Raw genomic sequence first — 19921 nt, 5'->3', positions numbered from 1 at the left:
GCAATTTATGTGCTTCATCGTCAATAAGAAGGTCCATGGTATACAGTAAACCTGAAGTGTAGCATCGGAATCTAAAACTGGACTCAAAGTAGAGGTTCAAATAATAGAAATTTAGAAAGTCAGTCCTCTTGAACTGAAGTCGGAATTGTGCCTTTTGAATTTAATTCCGATGCTATTTCTGTGTTTCATCGTCAATACGAATGTCCAAGGTATACAGTAAACTTGAAGTGAAGCATCGGTATCTAAAACTGGACTCACAGGAGAGATTCAAATCATGGAAAGTTAAAGTGTCAGTCCTTTTGTACTTAAGTCGTCATTGTGTCTTTTGTATTAAATTCGAATGAAATTTCTGTGTTTCATCGTCAATAAGAAGGTCCAAGGGATACAGTGAACCTGAAGTGAAGCATCGGAATCTAAAACTAAACTCACAGGAGAGGTTCTAATCCTAGAAAGTTAGAGTGTCAGTCCTCTTCTACTTAAGTCGGCATTGTGCCTTTTGAATTGAATTCCGATGCAATTTCGGTGTTTCGTCGCAAATAAGAAGGTCCAAGGTATGCAGTGAACCTGAAGTGAAGCATCGGAATCTAAAACTAGACTCACAGGAGAGGTTCAATTCATAGAAAGTTAGAATGTCAGTCCTCTTGTACTTAAGTCGGCATTGTGACATTTGTATTAAATTCAGATGCAATTTCTGTGTTTCCTCGTCAATAAGGAGGTCCAAGGGATACAGTAAACCTGAAGTGAAGCATCGGAATCTAAAACTGGACTCACCGGAGAGGTTCAATTCATAGAGAGTTAGGGTGTCAGTCCTCTTGTACTTAAGTCGGCATTGTGCCGTTTGTATTACATTCGGATGCAATTTCTGTGTTTCATCATCAATAAGAAGGTCCAAGGGATACAGTATACCTGAAGTGAAGTATCGGAAACTAAAACTGGGCTAACAGGAGAGGTTCAAATCATAGAAAGTTAGAGTGTCAGTCCTCTTGTACTGAAGTTGGCATTGTGCCTTTTGAATTTAATTCCGATGCAATTTCTGTGTTTCATCGTCAATAAGAAGATCGAAGGTATACAGTATATTTGAAGTGAAGCATCGGAATCTAAAACTAAACTCACAGGCGAGATTCAAATCATAGAAAGTTAGAGTGTCAGTCCTTTTGTACTTAAGGCGTCATTGTTCCTATTGTATTAAATTCGGATGCAATTTCTGTGTTTCATCGTCAATAAGAAGGTCCAAGAGATATAGTGAACAAGAAGTGAAGATCGGAATCTAAAACTGGGCTCCCAGGAGAGGTTCAAATCATAGAAAGTTAGAGTCTCAGTTCTCTTCTTCTTAAGTCGGCATTTCTGTGTTTCATCGGCAATACGAAGGTCCAAGGTATACAGTGAACCTGAAGTGAAGCATCGGAATCTAAAACTAGACTCACAGGAGAGGTTCAAATCATAGGAAGTTAGAGTGGCAGTCCTCTTGTACTTAAGTGGCCATTGTGACTTTTGTATTAAATTCGGATGCAATTTCTGTGTTTACTCGTCAATAAGAAGGTCCAAGGGATACAGTAAACCGGAAGTGAAGCGTCGGAATCAAAAACTGGACTCACAGGAGAGGTTCACATCATAGAAAGTTAGAGTGTCAGTCCTTATGGACTTAAGTCGGCATTGTGCTTTTTGAACTTTTATTCCGATGCAATTACTGTGTTTCATTGTCAATTAGAAGTTCCAAGGTATACAGTTAACCTGTAGTGAAGCATCGGAATCAAAAACTGGACTCACAGGAGAGTTTCAAATCATAGGAAGTTAGAGTGTCAGTCCTCTAGTACTTAAGTCGGCATTGTGACTTTTGTATTAAATTCGGATGCAATTTCTGTGTTTCATCGTCAATAAGAAGGTTCAAGGGATACAGTAAACTTGAAGTGAAGCATCGGAATCTAAACCTGGACCCACAGGAGAGGTTCAAAACATAGAAAGTGAGAGTGTCAGTCCTCTTGTACTTAAGTCGGCATTGTGCCTTTTGTATTAATTTCGAATGCAATATCTGTGATTCATCGTCAATAAGAAGGTCCAAGGGATACAGTAAACCTGAAGTGTAGCATCGGAATCCAAAACTGGACTCACAGGAGAGGTTCAAATCATAGAAAGTTAGGGTGTCAGTCCTCTTGTACTTACGTCGTCATTGTGCCGTTTGTATTAAATTCGGATGCAACTTCTGAGTTTCATCATCAATAGGAAGGTCCAAGGGATACAGTAAACCTGAAGTGAAGCATCGGAAGCTAAAACAGGGCTAATGGGAGAGGTTCAAATCATAGAAAGTTAGAGTGTCAGTCCCCTTGTACTTAAGTCGGCATTGTGCCTTTTGTATTACATTCGAATGCAATTTCTGTGTTTCATCGTCAATAAGAAGGTTCAAGGGATACAGTTAACTGAGGTGAAGCATCGGAATCTAAACCTGGACCCACAGGAGAAGTTCTAATCATAGAAAGTGAGAGTGTCAGTCCTCTTGTACTTATGTCCGCATTGTGATTTTTGTATTAAATTCGGATGCAATTTCTGTGTTTCATCGTCAATAAGAAGGTCCAAGGGATACAGTAAACCTGAAGTGAAGCATCGGAATCTAAAACTGGACTCACAGGCGAGGTTCAAATCATAGAAAGTTAGGGTGTCAGTCCTCTTGTACTTAAGTCGGCATTGTGCCTTTTGAATTTAATTCGGATGCAATTTCTGTGGCTCATCGTCAATAAGAAGGTCCAAGGTATACAGGAAACCTGAAGTGAAGCATCGGAATCTAAAACTGGGCTAACAGGAGAGGTTAAATCATAGAAAGTGAGAGTGTCTGTCCACTTGTACTTAAGTCGGCATTGTGCCTTTTGTATTAAATTCGGATGCAATTTCTGTGTTTCATCGTCAATATGAAGGTCCAAGGGATACAAAAAACCGAAGTGAGACATCGGAATCTAAAACTGGACTCACAGGAGAGGTTCAAATCATAGAAAGATAGAGTGTCAGCTCTTCTTGTACTTAAGTCGGCATTGTGCCTTTCCAATTTCAATCCGATGCAATTTATGTGCTTCATCGTCAATAAGAAGGTCCATGGTATACAGTAAACCTGAAGTGTAGCATTGGAATCTAAAACTGGACTCACAGGACAGGTTCAAAACATAGAAAATTAGAGCGTCAGTCATCTTGTACTTAAGTCGGCATTGTGCCTTTCCAATTTCAATCCGATGCAATTTATGTGCTTTATCGTCAATAAGAAGGTCCATGGTATACAGTAAACCTGAAGTGTAGCATTGGAATCTAAAACTGGCCTCAAAGGAGAGGTTCAAATCATAGAAATTTAGAAAGTCAGTCCTCTTGAACTGAAGTCGTAATTGTGCCTTTTGAATTTAATTCCGTTGCTATTTCTGTGTTTCATCGTCAATACGAAGGTCCAAGGTATACAGTAAACTTGAGGTGAAGCATCGGTATCTAAAATTGGACTCACAGGAGAGGTTCAAATCATAGAAAGATAGAGTGTCAGCTCTTCTTGTACTTAAGTCGGCATTGTGCCCTTTGTATTAAATTCGCATGCAATTTCTGTGTTTCTTCATCAATAAGAAGGTACAAGGGATACAGTAAACCTGAAGTGAAGCGTCGGAATCTAAAACTGGACTCACCGGAGAGGTTCAAATCATAGAAAGTTAGAGTGTCAGTCCTCTTGTACTTTAGTCGGCCTTGTGCCTTTTCAATTTAATTGCGATGCAATTTCTGTGTTTCATCGTCAATAAGATGGTCCAAGGGATACAGTAAACCTGAAGTGAAGCATCGGATTCTAAAACTGGACTTACAGGAGAGGTTCAAATCATAGAAAATTAGAGTGTCAGTCCTCTTGTACTTAAGTCGGCATTGTACCTTTTGTATTAAATTCGGATGCAATTTCTGTGTTTCATCATCAATAAGAAGGTCCAAGGGATACAGTAAACCTGAAGTGAATCATCGGATTCTAAAACTGGACTCACAGGACAGGTTCAAATCTTAGAAATTTAGAGCGTCAGTCATCTTAAGTCGGCACTGTGCCTTTTCAATTTCATTCCGATGCAATTTATGTGCTTCATCGTCAATAAGAAGGTCCATGGTATACAGTAAACCTGAAGTGTAGCATCGGAATCTAAAACTGGACACAAAGGAGAGGTTCAAATCATAGAAATTTAGAAAGTCAGTCCTCTTGGACTGAAGTCGGAATTGTGCCTTTTGAATTTATTTCCGATGCTATTTCTGTGTTTCATCGTCAATACGAAGGTCCAAGGTATACAGTAAACTTGAAGTGAAGCATCGGTATCTAAAACTGGACTCACAATAGAGATTCAAATCATAGAAAGTTAAAGTGTCAGTCCTTTTGTACTTAAGTCGTCATTGTGTCTTTTGTATTAAATTCGAATGAAATCTCTGTGTTTCATCGTCAATAAGAAGGTCCAAGGGATACAGTGAACCTGAAGTGAAGCATCGGAATCTAAAACTAAACTCACAGGAGAGGTTCTAATCTTAGAAAGTTAGAGTGTCAGTCCTCTTCTAGTTAAGTCGGCATTGTGCCTTTTGAATTGAATTCCGATGCAATTTCTGTGTTTCGTCGCAAATAAGAAGGTCCAAGGTATGCAGTGAACCTGAAGTGAAGCATCGGAATCTAAAACTAGACTCACAGGAGAGGTTCAAATCATAGAAAGTTAGAATGTCAGTCCTCTTGTACTTAAGTCGGCATTGTGACATTTGTATTAAATTCAGATTCAATTTCTGTGTTTCCTCGTCAATAAGGAGGTCCAAGGGATACAGTAAACCTGAAGTGAAGCATCGGAATCTAAAACTGGACTCACCGGAGAGGTTCAAATCATAGAAAGTTAGGGTGTCAGTCCTCTTGTACTTAAGTCGGCATTGTGCCGTTTGTATTACATTCGGATGCAATTTCTGTGTTTCATCATCAATAAGAAGGTCCAAGGGATACAGTAAACCTGAAGTGAAGCATCGGAATCTAAAATTGGGCTAACAGGAGAGGTTCAATCATAGAAATGTAGAGTGTCAGTCCTCTTGTACTTAAGTCGGCATTGTGCCTTTTGAATTTAATTTGGATGCAATTTCTGTGGCTCATCGTCAATAAGAAGGTCTAAGGTATACAGGAAACCTGAAGTGGAGCATCGGAATCTAAAACTGGACTCACAGGAGAGGTTCAAATCATAGAAAGTGAGAGTGTCAGTCCTCTTGTACTTAAGTCGGCATTGTGCCTTTTGTATTATATTCGGATGCAGTTTCTTCGTTTCATTGTCAATAAAAAGGTCCAAGGTATACAGGAAACCAGAAGTGAAGCATCGGAATCTAAAACTGGACTCACAGGAGAGGTTCAAATCATAGAAAGTGAGAGTGTCTGTCCACTTGTACTTAAGTCGGCATTGTGCCTTTTGTATTAAATTCGGATGCAATTTCTGTGTTTCATCGTCAAAATGAAGGTCCAAGGGATACAAAAAACCGAAGTGAGGCATCGGAATCTAAAACTGGACTCACAGGAGAGGTTCAAATCATAGAAGGATAGAGTGTCAGCTCTTCTTGTACTTAAGTCGGCATTGTGCCCTTTGTATTAATTTCGCATGCAATTTCTGTGTTTCTTCATCAATAAGAAGGTACAAGGGATACAGTAAACCTCAAGTGAAGCGTCGGAATCTAAAACTGGACTCACCGGAGTGGTTCAAATCATAGAAAGTTAGAGTGTCAGTCCTCTTGTACTTTAGTCGGCCTTGTGCCTTTTCAATTTAATTGTGATGCAATTTCTGTGTTCCATCGTCAATAAGATGGTCCAAGGGATACAGTAAACCTGAAGTGAAGCATCGGATTCAAAAACTGGACTTACAGGAGAGGTTCAAATCATAGAAAATTAGAGTGTCAGTCCTCTTGTACTTAAGTCGGCATTGTACCTTTTGTATTAAATTCGGATGCAATTTCTGTGCTTCATCGTCAATAAGAAGGTTTAAGGGATACAGTAAACCTGAAGTGAATCATCGGATTCTAAAACTGGACTCACAGGACAGGTTCAAATCATAGAAAATTAGAGCGTCAGTCATCTTGTACTTAAGTCGGCATTGTGCCTTTTCAATTTCATTCCGATGCAATTTATGTGCTTCATCGTCAATAAGAAGGTCCATGGTATACAGTAAACCTGAAGTGTAGCATCGGAATCTAAAACTGGACTCACAGGAGAGATTCAAATCATAGAAGGTTAAAGTGTCAGTCCTTTTGTACTTAAATCGTCATTGTGCCTTTTGAATTGAATTCCGATGCAATTTCTGTGTTTCGTCGCAAATAAGAAGGTCCAAGGCATACAGTGAACCTGAAGTGAAGCATCGGAATCTAAAACTAGACTCACAGGAGAGGTTCAAATCATAGAAAGTTAGAATGTCAGTCCTCTTGTACTTAAGTCGGCATTGTGAAATTTGTATTAAATTAGGATGCAATTTCTGTGTTTCCTCGTCAATAAGGAGGTCCAAGGGATACAGTAAACCTGAAGTGAAGCATCGGATTCTAAAACTGGACTCACAGGACAGGTTCAAATCATAGAAAATTAGAGCGTCAGTCATCTTGTACTTAAGTCGGCATTGTGCCTTTTCAATTTCATTCCGATGCAATTTATGTGCTTCATCGTCAATAAGAAGGTCCAAGGGATACAGTAAACCTGAAGTGTAGCATCGGAATCTAAAACTGGACTCAAAGTAGAGGTTCAAATAATAGAAATTTAGAAAGTCAGTCCTCTTGAACTGAAGTCGAAATTGTGCCTTTTGAATTTAATTCCGATGCTATTTCTGTGTTTCATCGTCAATACGAAGGTCCAAGGTATACAGTAAACTTGAAGTGAAGCATCGGTATCTAAAACTGGACTCACAAGAGAGATTCAAATCATAGAAAGTTAAAGTGTCAGTCCTTTTGTACTTAAGTCGTCATTGTGTCTTTTGTATTAAATTCGGATGCAATTTCTGTGGCTCATCGTCAATAAGAAGGTCCAAGGTATACAGGAAACCTGAAGTGAAGCATCGGAATCTAAAACTGGACTCACAGGAGAGGTTCAAATCATAGAAAGTGAGAGTGTCAGTCCTCTTGAACTTAAGTCGGCATTGTGCCTTTCGTACTATATTCGGATGCAGTTTCTTTGTTTCATTGTCAATAAAAAGGTCCAAGGTATACAGGAAACCGGAAGTGAAGCATCGGAATCTAAAACTGGACTCACAGGAGAGGTTCAAATCATAGAAAGTGAGAGTGTCTGTCCACTTGTACTTAAGTCGGCATTGTGCCTTTTGTATTAAATTCGGATGCAATTTCTGTGTTTCATCGTCAATATGAAGGTCCAAGGGATACAGAAAACCGAAGTGAGACATCGGAATCTAAAACTGGACTCACAGGAGAGGTTCAAATCATAGAAAGATAGAGTGTCAGCTCTTCTTGTACTTAAGTCGGCATTGTGCCCTTTGTATTAAATTCGCATGCAATTTCTGTGTTTCTTCATCAATACGAAGGTACAAGGGATACAGTAAACCTGAAGTGAAGCATCGGAATCTAAAACTGGACTCGACGGAGAGGTTCAAATCATAGAAAGTTAGAGTGTCAGTCCTCTTGTACTTTAGTCGGCCTTGTGCCTTTTCAATTTAATTGCGATGCAATTTCTGTGTTTCATCGTCAATAAGATGGTCCAAGGGATACAGTAAACCTGAAGTGAAGCATCGGATTCTAAAACTGGACTTACAGGAGAGGTTCAAATCATAGAAAATTAGAGTGTCAGTCCTCTTGTACTTAAGTCGGCATTGTACCATTGGTATTAAATTCGGATGCAATTTCTGTGTTTCATCGTCAATAAGAAAGTCCAAGGGATACAGTAAACCTGAAGTGAATCATCGGATTCTAAAACTGGACTCACAGGACAGGTTCAAGTCATAGAAAATTAGAGCGTCAGTCATCTTGTACTTAAGTCGGCATTGTGCCTTGTCAATTTCATTCCGATGCAATTTATGTGCTTCATCGTCAATAAGAAGGTCCATGGTATACAGTAAACCTGAAGTGTAGCATCGGAATCTAAAACTGGACTCACAGGACAGATTCAAATCATAGAAGGTTAAAGTGTCAGTCCTTTTGTACTTAAGTCGTCATTGTGCCTTTTGAATTGAATTCCGATGCAATTTCTGTGTTTCGTCGCAAATAAGAAGGTCCAAGGTATACAGTGAACCTGAAGTGAAGCATCGGAATCTAAAACTAGACTCACAGGAGAGGTTCAAATCATAGAAAGTTAGAATGTCAGTCCTCTTGTACTTAAGTCGGCATTGTGAAATTTGTATTAAATTAGGATGCAATTTCTGTGTTTCCTCGTCAATAAGGAGGTCCAAGGGATACAGTAAACCTGAAGTGTAGCATCGGAATCTAAAACTGGACTCAAAGGAGAGGTTCAAATCATAGAAATTTAGAAAGTCAGTCCTCTTGGACTGAAGTCGGAATTGTGCCTTTTGAATTTATTTCCGATGCTATTTCTGTGTTTCATCGTCAATACGAAAATCCAAGGTATACAGTAAACTTGAAGTGAAGCATCGGTATCTAAAACTGGACTCACAGGAGAGATTCAAATCATAGAAAGTTAAAGTGTCAGTCCTTTTGTACTTAAGTCGTCATTGTGTCTTTTGTATTAAATTCGAATGAAATTTCTGTGTTTCATCGTCAATAAGAAGGTCCAAGGGATACAGTGAACCTGAAGTGAAGCTTCGGAATCTAAAACTAAATTCACAGGAGAGGTTCTAATCTTAGAAAGTTAGAGTGTCAGTCCTCTTGTACTTAAGTCGGCATTGTGCCGTTTGTATTACATTCGGATGCAATTTCTGTGTTTCATCATCAATAAGAAGGTCCAAGGGATACAGTAAACCTGAAGTGAAGCATCGGAATCTAAAATTGGGCTAACAGGAGAGGTTCAATCATAGAAATGTAGAGTGTCAGTCCTCTTGTACTTAAGTCGGCATTGTGCCTTTTGAATTTAATTTGGATGCAATTTCTGTGGCTCATCGTCAATAAGAAGGTCTAAGGTATACAGGAAACCTGAAGTGAAGCATCGGAATCTAAAACTGGACTCACAGGAGAGGTTCAAATCATAGAAAGTGAGAGTGTCAGTCCTCTTGTACTTAAGTCGGCATTGTGTCTTTTGTATTATATTCGGATGCAGTTTCTTTGTTTCATTGTCAATAAAAAGGTCCAAGGTATACAGGAAACCGGAAGTGAAGCATCGGAATCTAAAACTGGACTCACAGGAGAGGTTCAAATCATAGAAAGTGAGAGTGTCTGTCCACTTGTACTTAAGTCGGCATTGTGCCTTTTGTATTAAATTCGGATGCAATTTCTGTGTTTCATCGTCAAAATGAAGGTCCAAGGGATACAAAAAACCGAAGTGAGGCATCGGAATCTAAAACTGGACTCACAGGAGAGGTTCAAATCATAGAAGGATAGAGTGTCAGCTCTTCTTGTACTTAAGTCGGCATTGTGCCCTTTGTATTAAATTCGCATGCAATTTCTGTGTTTCTTCATCAATAAGAAGGTACAAGGGATACAGTAAACCTCAAGTGAAGCGTCGGAATCTAAAACTGGACTCACCGGAGAGGTTCAAATCATAGAAAGTTAGAGTGTCAGTCCTCTTGTACTTTAGCGGCCTTGTGCCTTTTCAATTTAATTGCGATGCAATTTCTGTGTTCCATCGTCAATAAGATGGTCCAAGGGATACAGTAAACCTGAAGTGAAGCATCGGATTCAAAAACTGGACTTACAGGAGAGGTTCAAATCATAGAAAATTAGAGTGTCAGTCCTCTTGTACTTAAGTCGGCATTGTACCTTTTGTATTAAATTCGGATGCAATTTCTGTGCTTCATCGTCAATAAGAAGGTTTAAGGGATACAGTAAACCTGAAGTGAATCATCGGATTCTAAAACTGGACTCACAGGACAGGTTCAAATCATAGAAAATTAGAGCGTCAGTCATCTTGTAATTAAGTCGGCATTGTGCCTTTTCAATTTCATTCCGATGCAATTTATGTGCTTCATAGTCAATAAGAAGGTCCATGGTATACAGTAAACCTGAAGTGTAGCATCGGAATCTAAAACTGGACTCACAGGAGAGATTCAAATCATAGAAGGTTAAAGTGTCAGTCCTTTTGTACTTAAGTCGTCATTGTGCCTTTTGAATTGAATTCCGATGCAATTTCTGTGTTTCGTCGCAAATAAGAAGGTCCAAGGTATACAGTGAACCTGAAGTGAAGCATCGGAATCTAAAACTAGACTCACGGGAGAGGTTCAAATCATAGAAAGTTAGAATGTCAGTCCTCTTGTACTTAAGTCGGCATTGTGAAATTTGTATTAAATTAGGATGCAATTTCTGTGTTTCCTCGTCAATAAGGAGGTCCAAGGGATACAGTAAACCTGAAGTGAAGCATCGGATTCTAAAACTGGACTCACAGGACAGGTTCAAATCATAGAAAATTAGAGCGTCAGTCATCTTGTACTTAAGTCGGCATTGTGCCTTTTCAATTTCATTCCGATGCAATTTATGTGCTTCATCGTCAATAAGAAGGTCCATGGTATACAGTAAACCTGAAGTGTAGCATCGGAATCTAAAACTGGACTCAAAGTAGAGGTTCAAATAATAGAAATTTAGAAAGTCAGTCCTCTTGAACTGAAGTCGGAATTGTGCCTTTTGAATTTAATTCGGATGCTATTTCTGTGTTTCATCGTCAATACGAAGGTCCAAAGTATACAGTAAACTTGAAGTGAAGCATCGGTATCTAAAACTGGACTCACAGGAGAGATTCAAATCATAGAAAGTTAAAGTGTCAGTCCTTTTGTACTTAAGTCGTCATTGTGTCTTTTGTATTAAATTCGAATGAAATTTCTGTGTTTCATCGTCAATAAGAAGGTCCAAGGGATACAGTGAACCTGAAGTGAAGCATCGGAATCTAAAACTAAACTCACAGGAGAGGTTCTAATCCTAGAAAGTTAGAGTGTCAGTCCTCTTCTACTTAAGTCGGCATTGTGCCTTTTGATTTGAATTCCGATGCAATTTCTGTGTTTCATCGCAAATAAGAAGGTCCAAGGTATGCAGTGAACCTGAAGTGAAGCATCGGAATCTAAAACTAGACTCACAGGAGAGGTTCAATTCATAGAAAGTTAGAATGTCAGTCCTCTTGTACTTAAGTCGGCATTGTGACATTTGTATTAAATTCAGATGCAATTTCTGTGTTTCCTCGTCAATAAGGAGGTCCAAGGGATACAGTAAACCTGAAGTGAAGCATCGGAATCTAAAACTGGACTCACCGGAGAGGTTCAATTCATAGAGAGTTAGGGTGTCAGTCCTCTTGTACTTAAGTCGGCATTGTGCCGTTTGTATTACATTCGGATGCAATTTCTGTGTTTCATCATCAATAAGAAGGTTCAAGGGATACAGTAAACCTGAAGTGAAGTATCGGAATCTAAAACTGGGCTAACAGGAGAGGTTCAAATCATGGGAAGTTAGAGTGTCAGTCCTCTTGTACTGAAGTTGGCATTGTGCCTTTTGTACTATATTCGGATGCAGTTTCTTTGTTTCATTGTCAATAAAAAGGTCCAAGGTATACAGGAAACCGGAAGTGAAGCATCGGAATCTAAAACTGGACTCACAGGAGAGGTTCAAATCATAGAAAGTGAGAGTGTCTGTCCACTTGTACTTAAGTCGGCATTGTGCCTTTTGTATTAAATTCGGATGCAATTTCTGTGTTTCATCGTCAATATGAAGGTCCAAGGGATACAGAAAACCGAAGTGAGACATCGGAATCTAAAACTGGACTCACAGGAGAGGTTCAAATCATAGGAAGTTAGAGTGTCAGTCCTCTTGTACTTTAGTCGGCCTTGTGCCTTTTCAATTTAATTGCGATGCAATTTCTGTGTTTCATCGTCAATAAGATGGTCCAAGGGATACAGTAAACCTGAAGTGAAGCATCGGATTCTAAAACTGGACTTACAGGAGAGGTTCAAATCATAGAAAATTAGAGTGTCAGTCCTCTTGTACTTAAGTCGGCATTGTACCATTGGTATTAAATTCGGATGCAATTTCTGTGTTTCATCGTCAATAAGAAAGTCCAAGGGATACAGTAAACCTGAAGTGAATCATCGGATTCTAAAACTGGACTCACAGGACAGGTTCAAAACATAGAAAATTAGAGCGTCAGTCATCTTGTACTTAAGTCGGCATTGTGCCTTTTCAATTTCATTCCGATGCAATTTATGTGCTTCATCGTCAATAAGAAGGTCCATGGTATACAGTAAACCTGAAGTGTAGCATTGGAATCTAAAACTGGACTCAAAGGAGAGGTTCAAATCATAGAAATTTAGAAAGTCAGTCCTCTTGAACTGAAGTCGTAATTGTGCCTTTTGAATTTAATTCCATTGCTATTTCTGTGTTTCATCGTCAATACGAAGGTCCAAGGTATACAGTAAACTTGAGGTGAAGCATCGGTATCTAAAATTGGACTCACAGGAGAGGTTCAAGTCATAGAAAGATAGAGTGTCAGCTCTTCTTGTACTTAAGTCGGCATTGTGCCCTTTGTATTAAATTCGCATGCAATTTCTGTGTTTCTTCATCAATAAGAAGGTACAAGGGATACAGTAAACCTGAAGTGAAGCGTCGGAATCTAAAACTGGACTCACCGGAGAGGTTCAAATCGTAGAAAGTTAGAGTGTCAGTCCTCTTGTACTTTAGTCGGCCTTGTGCCTTTTCAATTTAATTGCGATGCAATTTCTGTGTTTCATCGTCAATAAGATGGTCCAAGGGATACAGTAAACCTGAAGTGAAGCATCGGATTCTAAAACTGGACTTACAGGAGAGGTTCAAATCATAGAAAATTAGAGTGTCAGTCCTCTTGTACTTAAGTCGGCATTGTACCTTTTGTATTAAATTCGGATGCAATTTCTGTGTTTCATCATCAATAAGAAGGTCCAAGGGATACAGTAAACCTGAAGTGAATCATCGGATTCTAAAACTGGACTCACAGGACAGGTTCAAATCATAGAAATTTAGAGCGTCAGTCATCTTAAGTCGGCACTGTGCCTTTTCAATTTCATTCCGATGCAATTTATGTGCTTCATCGTCAATAAGAAGGTCCATGGTATACAGTAAACCTGAAGTGTAGCATCGGAATCTAAAACTGGACTCAAAGGAGAGGTTCAAATCATAGAAATTTAGAAAGTCAGTCCTCTTGGACTGAAGTCGGAATTGTGCCTTTTGAATTTATTTCCGATGCTATTTCTGTGTTTCATCGTCAATACGAAGGTCCAAGGTATACAGTAAACTTGAAGTGAAGCATCGGTATCTAAAACTGGACTCACAGGAGAGATTCAAATCATAGAAAGTTAAAGTGTCAGTCCTTTTGTACTTAAGTCGTCATTGTGTCTTTTGTATTAAATTCGAATGAAATTTCTGTGTTTCATCGTCAATAAGAAGGTCCAAGGGATACAGTGAACCTGAAGTGAAGCATCGGAATCTAAAACTAAACTCACAGGAGAGGTTCTAATCTTAGAAAGTTAGAGTGTCAGTCCTCTTCTAGTTAAGTCGGCATTGTGCCTTTTGAATTGAATTCCGATGCAATTTCTGTGTTTCGTCGCAAATAAGAAGGTCCAAGGTATCCAGTGAACCTGAAGTGAAGCATCGGAATCTAAAACTAGACTCACAGGAGAGGTTCAAATCATAGAAAGTTAGAATGTCAGTCCTCTTGTACTTAAGTCGGCATTGTGACATTTGTATTAAATTCAGATTCAATTTCTGTGTTTCCTCGTCAATAAGGAGGTCCAAGGGATACAGTAAACCTGAAGTGAAGCATCGGAATCTAAAACTGGACTCACCGGAGAGGTTCAAATCATAGACAGTTAGGGTGTCAGTCCTCTTGTACTTAAGTCGGCATTGTTCCGTTTGTATTACATTCGGATGCAATTTCTGTGTTTCATCATCAATAAGAAGGTCCAAGGGATACAGTAAACCTGAAGTGAAGCATCGGAATCTAAAATTGGGCTAACAGGAGAGGTTCAATCATAGAAATGTAGAGTGTCAGTCCTCTTGTACTTAAGTCGGCATTGTGCCTTTTGAATTTAATTTGGATGCAATTTCTGTGGCTCATCGTCAATAAGAAGGTCTAAGGTATACAGGAAACCTGAAGTGAAGCATCGGAATCTAAAACTGGACTCACAGGAGAGGTTCAAATCATAGAAAGTGAGAGTGTCAGTCCTCTTGTACTTAAGTCGGCATTGTGCCTTTTGTATTATATTCGGATGCAGTTTCTTTGTTTCATTGTCAATAAAAAGGTCCAAGGTATACAGGAAACCGGAAGTGAAGCTTCGGAATCTAAAACTGGACTCACAGGAGAGGTTCAAATCATAGAAAGTGAGAGTGTCTGTCCACTTGTACTTAAGTCGGCATTGTGCCTTTTGTATTAAATTCGGATGCAATTTCTGTGTTTCATCGTCAAAATGAAGGTCCAAGGGATACAAAAAACCGAAGTGAGGCATCGGAATCTAAAACTGGACTCACAGGAGAGGTTCAAATCATAGAAGGATAGAGTGTCAGCTCTTCTTGTACTTAAGTCGGCATTGTGCCCTTTGTATTAAATTCGGATGCAATTTCTGTGCTTCATCGTCAATAAGAAGGTTTAAGGGATACAGTAAACCTGAAGTGAATCATCGGATTCTAAAACTGGACTCACAGGACAGGTTCAAATCATAGAAAATTAGAGCGTCAGTCATCTTGTACTTAAGTCGGCATTGTGCCTTTTCAATTTCATTCCGATGCAATTTATGTGCTTCATCGTCAATAAGAAGGTCCATGGTATACAGTAAACCTGAAGTGTAGCATCGGAATCTAAAACTGGACTCACAGGACAGATTCAAATCATAGAAGGTTAAAGTGTCAGTCCTTTTGTACTTAAGTCGTCATTGTGCCTTTTGAATTGAATTCCGATGCAATTTCTGTGTTTTGTCGCAAATAAGAAGGTCCAAGGTATACAGTGAACCTGAAGTGAAGCATCGGAATCTAAAACTAGACTCACAGGAGAGGTTCAAATCATAGAAAGTTAGAATGTCAGTCCTCTTGTACTTAAGTCGGCATTGTGAAATTTGTATTAAATTAGGATGCAATTTCTGTGTTTCCTCGTCAATAAGGAGGTCCAAGGGATACAGTAAACCTGAAGTGAAGCATCGGATTCTAAAACTGGACTCACAGGACAGGTTCAAATCATAGAAAATTAGAGCGTCAGTCATCTTGTACTTAAGTCGGCATTGTGCCTTTTCAATTTCATTCCGATGCAATTTATGTGCTTCATCGTCAATAAGAAGGTCCATGGTATACAGTAAACCTGAAGTGTAGCATCGGAATCTAAAACTGGACTCAAAGGAGAGGTTCAAATCATAGAAATTTAGAAAGTCAGTCCTCTTGGACTGAAGTCGGAATTGTGCCTTTTGAATTTATTTCCGATGCTATTTCTGTGTTTCATCGTCAATACGAAAATCCAAGGTATACAGTAAACTTGAAGTGAAGCATCGGTATCTAAAACTGGACTCACAGGAGAGATTCAAATCATAGAAAGTTAAAGTGTCAGTCCTTTTGTACTTAAGTCGTCATTGTGTCTTTTGTATTAAATTCGAATGAAATTTCTGTGTTTCATTGTCAATAAGAAGGTCCAAGGGATACAGTGAACCTGAAGTGAAGCATCGGAATCTAAAACTAAATTCACAGGAGAGGTTCTAATCTTAGAATGTTAGAGTGTCAGTCCTCTTCTAGTTAAGTCGGCATTGTGCCTTTTGAATTGAATTCCGATGCAATTTCTGTGTTTCGTCGCAAATAAGAAGGTCCAAGGTATGCAGTGAACCTGAAGTGAAGCATCGGAATCTAAAACTAGACTCACAGGAGAGGTTCAAATCATAGAAAGTTAGAATGTCAGTCCTCTTGTACTTAAGTCGGCATTGTGACATTTGTATTAAATTCAGATTCAATTTCTGTGTTTCCTCGTCAATAAGGAGGTCCAAGGGATACAGTAAACCTGAAGTGAAGCATCGGAATCTAAAACTGGACTCATCGGAGAGGTTCAAATCATAGAAAGTTAGGGTGTCAGTCCTCTTGTACTTAAGTCGGCATTGTGCCGTTTGTATTAAATTCGGATGCAATTTCTGTGTTTCATCATCAATAAGAAGGTCCAAGGGATACAGTAAACCTGAAGTGAAGCATCGGAATCTAAAATTGGGCTAACAGGAGAGGTTCAAATCATAGAAGGATAGAGTGTCAGCTCTTCTTGTACTTAAGTCGGCATTGTGCCCTTTGTATTAAATTCGCATGCAATTTCTGTGTTTCTTCATCAATAAGAAGGTACAAGGGATACAGTAAACCTCAAGTGAAGCGTCGGAATCTAAAACTGGACTCACCGGAGTGGTTCAAATCATAGAAAGTTAGAGTGTCAGTCCTCTTGTACTTTAGCGGCCTTGTGCCTTTTCAATTTAATTGCGATGCAATTTCTGTGTTCCATCGTCAATAAGATGGTCCAAGGGATACAGTAAACCTGAAGTGAAGCATCGGATTCTAAAACTGGACTCACAGGACAGGTTCAAATCATAGAAAATTAGAGCGTCAGTCATCTTGTACTTAAGTCGGCATTGTGCCTTTTCAATTTCATTCCGATGCAATTTATGTGCTTCATCGTCAATAAGAAGGTCCATGGTATACAGTAAACCTGAAGTGTAGCATCGGAATCTAAAACTGGACTCAAAGGAGAGGTTCAAATCATAGAAATTTAGAAAGTCAGTCCTCTTGGACTGAAGTCGGAATTGTGCCTTTTGAATTTATTTCCGATGCTATTTCTGTGTTTCATCGTCAATACGAAAATCCAAGGTATACAGTAAACTTGAAGTGAAGCATCGGTATCTAAAACTGGACTCACAGGAGAGATTCAAATCATAGAAAGTTAAAGTGTTAGTCCTTTTGTACTTAAGTCGTCATTGTGTCTTTTGTATTAAATTCGAATGAAATTTCTGTGTTTCATCGTCAATAAGAAGGTCCAAGGGATACAGTGAACCTGAAGTGAAGCATCGGAATCTAAAACTAAATTCACAGGAGAGGTTCTAATCTTAGAAAGTTAGAGTGTCAGTCCTCTTCTAGTTAAGTCGGCATTGTGCCTTTTGAATTGAATTCCGATGCAATTTCTGTGTTTCGTCGCAAATAAGAAGGTCCAAGGTATGCAGTGAACCTGAAGTGAAGCATCGGAATCTAAAACTAGACTCACAGGAGAGGTTCAAATCATAGAAAGTTAGAATGTCAGTCCTCTTGTACTTAAGTCGGCATTGTGACATTTGTATTAAATTGAGATTCAATTTCTGTGTTTCCTCGTCAATAAGGAGGTCCAAGGGATACAGTAAACCTGAAGTGAAGCATCGGAATCTAAAACTGGACTCACCGGAGAGGTTCAAATCATAGAAAGTTAGGGTGTCAGTCCTCTTGTACTTAAGTCGGCATTGTGCCCTTTGTATTAAATTCGCATGCAATTTCTGTGTTTCTTCATCAATAAGAAGGTACAAGGGATACAGTAAACCTCAAGTGAAGCGTCGGAATCTAAAACTGGACTCACCGGAGTGGTTCAAATCATAGAAAGTTAGAGTGTCAGTCCTCTTGTACTTTAGTCGGCCTTGTGCCTTTTCAATTTAATTGTGATGCAATTTCTGTGTTCCATCGTCAATAAGATGGTCCAAGGGATACAGTAAACCTGAAGTGAAGCATCGGATTCAAAAACTGGACTTACAGGAGAGGTTCAAATCATAGAAAATTAGAGTGTCAGTCCTCTTGTACTTAAGTCGGCATTGTACCTTTTGTATTAAATTCGGATGCAATTTCTGTGCTTCATCGTCAATAAGAAGGTTTAAGGGATACAGTAAACCTGAAGTGAATCATCGGATTCTAAAACTGGACTCACAGGACAGGTTCAAATCATAGAAAATTAGAGCGTCAGTCATCTTGTACTTAAGTCGGCATTGTGCCTTTTCAATTTCATTCCGATGCAATTTATGTGCTTCATCGTCAATAAGAAGGTCCATGGTATACAGTAAACCTGAAGTGTAGCATCGGAATCTAAAACTGGACTCACAGGAGAGATTCAAATCATAGAAGGTTAAAGTGTCAGTCCTTTTGTACTTAAGTCGTCATTGTGCCTTTTGAATTGAATTCCGATGCAATTTCTGTGTTTCGTCGCAAATAAGAAGGTCCAAGGTATACAGTGAACCTGAAGTGAAGCATCGGAATCTAAAACTAGACTCACAGGAGAGGTTCAAATCATAGAAAGTTAGAATGTCAGTCCTCTTGTACTTAAGTCGGCATTGTGAAATTTGTATTAAATTAGGATGCAATTTCTGTGTTTCCTCGTCAATAAGGAGGTCCAAGGGATACAGTAAACCTGAAGTGAAGCATCGGATTCTAAAACTCGACTCACAGGACAGGTTCAAATCATAGAAAATTAGAGCGTCAGTCATCTTGTACTTAAGTCGGCATTGTGCCTTTTCAATTTCATTCCGATGCAATTTATGTGCTTCATCGTCAATAAGAAGGTCCAAGGGATACAGTAAACCTGAAGTGTAGCATCGGAATCTAAAACTGGACTCAAAGTAGAGGTTCAAATAATAGAAATTTAGAAAGTCAGTCCTCTTGAACTGAAGTCGGAATTGTGCCTTTTGAATTTAATTCCGATGCTATTTCTGTGTTTCATCGTCAATACGAAGGTCCAAGGTATACAGTAAACTTGAAGTGAAGCATCGGTATCTAAAACTGGACTCACAAGAGAGATTCAAATCATAGAAAGTTAAAGTGTCAGTCCTTTTGTACTTAAGTCGTCATTGTGTCTTTTGTATTAAATTCGGATGCAATTTCTGTGGCTCATCGTCAATAAGAAGGTCCAAGGTATACAGGAAACCTGAAGTGAAGCATCGGAATCTAAAACTGGACTCACAGGAGAGGTTCAAATCATAGAAAGTGAGAGTGTCAGTCCTCTTGAACTTAAGTCGGCATTGTGCCTTTCGTACTATATTCGGATGCAGTTTCTTTGTTTCATTGTCAATAAAAAGGTCCAAGGTATACAGGAAACCGGAAGTGAAGCATCGGAATCTAAAACTGGACTCACAGGAGAGGTTCAAATCATAGAAAGTGAGAGTGTCTGTCCACTTGTACTTAAGTCGGCATTGTGCCTTTTGTATTAAATTCGGATGCAATTTCTGTGTTTCATCGTCAATATGAAGGTCCAAGGGATACAGAAAACCGAAGTGAGACATCGGAATCTAAAGCTGGACTCACAGGAGAGGTTCAAATCATAGAAAGATAGAGTGTCAGCTCTTCTTGTACTTAAGTCGGCATTGTGCCCTTTGTATTAAATTCGCATGCAATTTCTGTGTTTCTTCATCAATAAGAAGGTACAAGGGATACAGTAAACCTCAAGTGAAGCGTCGGAATCTAAAACTGGACTCACCGGAGTGGTTCAAATCATAGAAAGTTAGAGTGTCAGTCCTCTTGTACTTTAGTCGGCCTTGTGCCTTTTCAATTTAATTGTGATGCAATTTCTGTGTTCCATCGTCAATAAGATGGTCCAAGGGATACAGTAAACCTGAAGTGAAGCATCGGATTCAAAAACTGGACTTACAGGAGAGGTTCAAATCATAGAAAATTAGAGTGTCAGTCCTCTTGTACTTAAGTCGGCATTGTACCTTTTGTATTAAATTCGGATGCAATTTCTGTGCTTCATCGTCAATAAGAAGGTTTAAGGGATACAGTAAACCTGAAGTGAATCATCGGATTCTAAAACTGGACTCACAGGACAGGTTCAAATCATAGAAAATTAGAGCGTCAGTCATCTTGT

This window comes from Schistocerca serialis, chromosome 2 (assembly GCF_023864345.2).
Source record: "Schistocerca serialis cubense isolate TAMUIC-IGC-003099 chromosome 2, iqSchSeri2.2, whole genome shotgun sequence".
NCBI classification, from domain to species: Eukaryota; Metazoa; Arthropoda; class Insecta; order Orthoptera; family Acrididae; genus Schistocerca; species Schistocerca serialis.
This window is presented reverse-complemented; position numbering follows the sequence as displayed.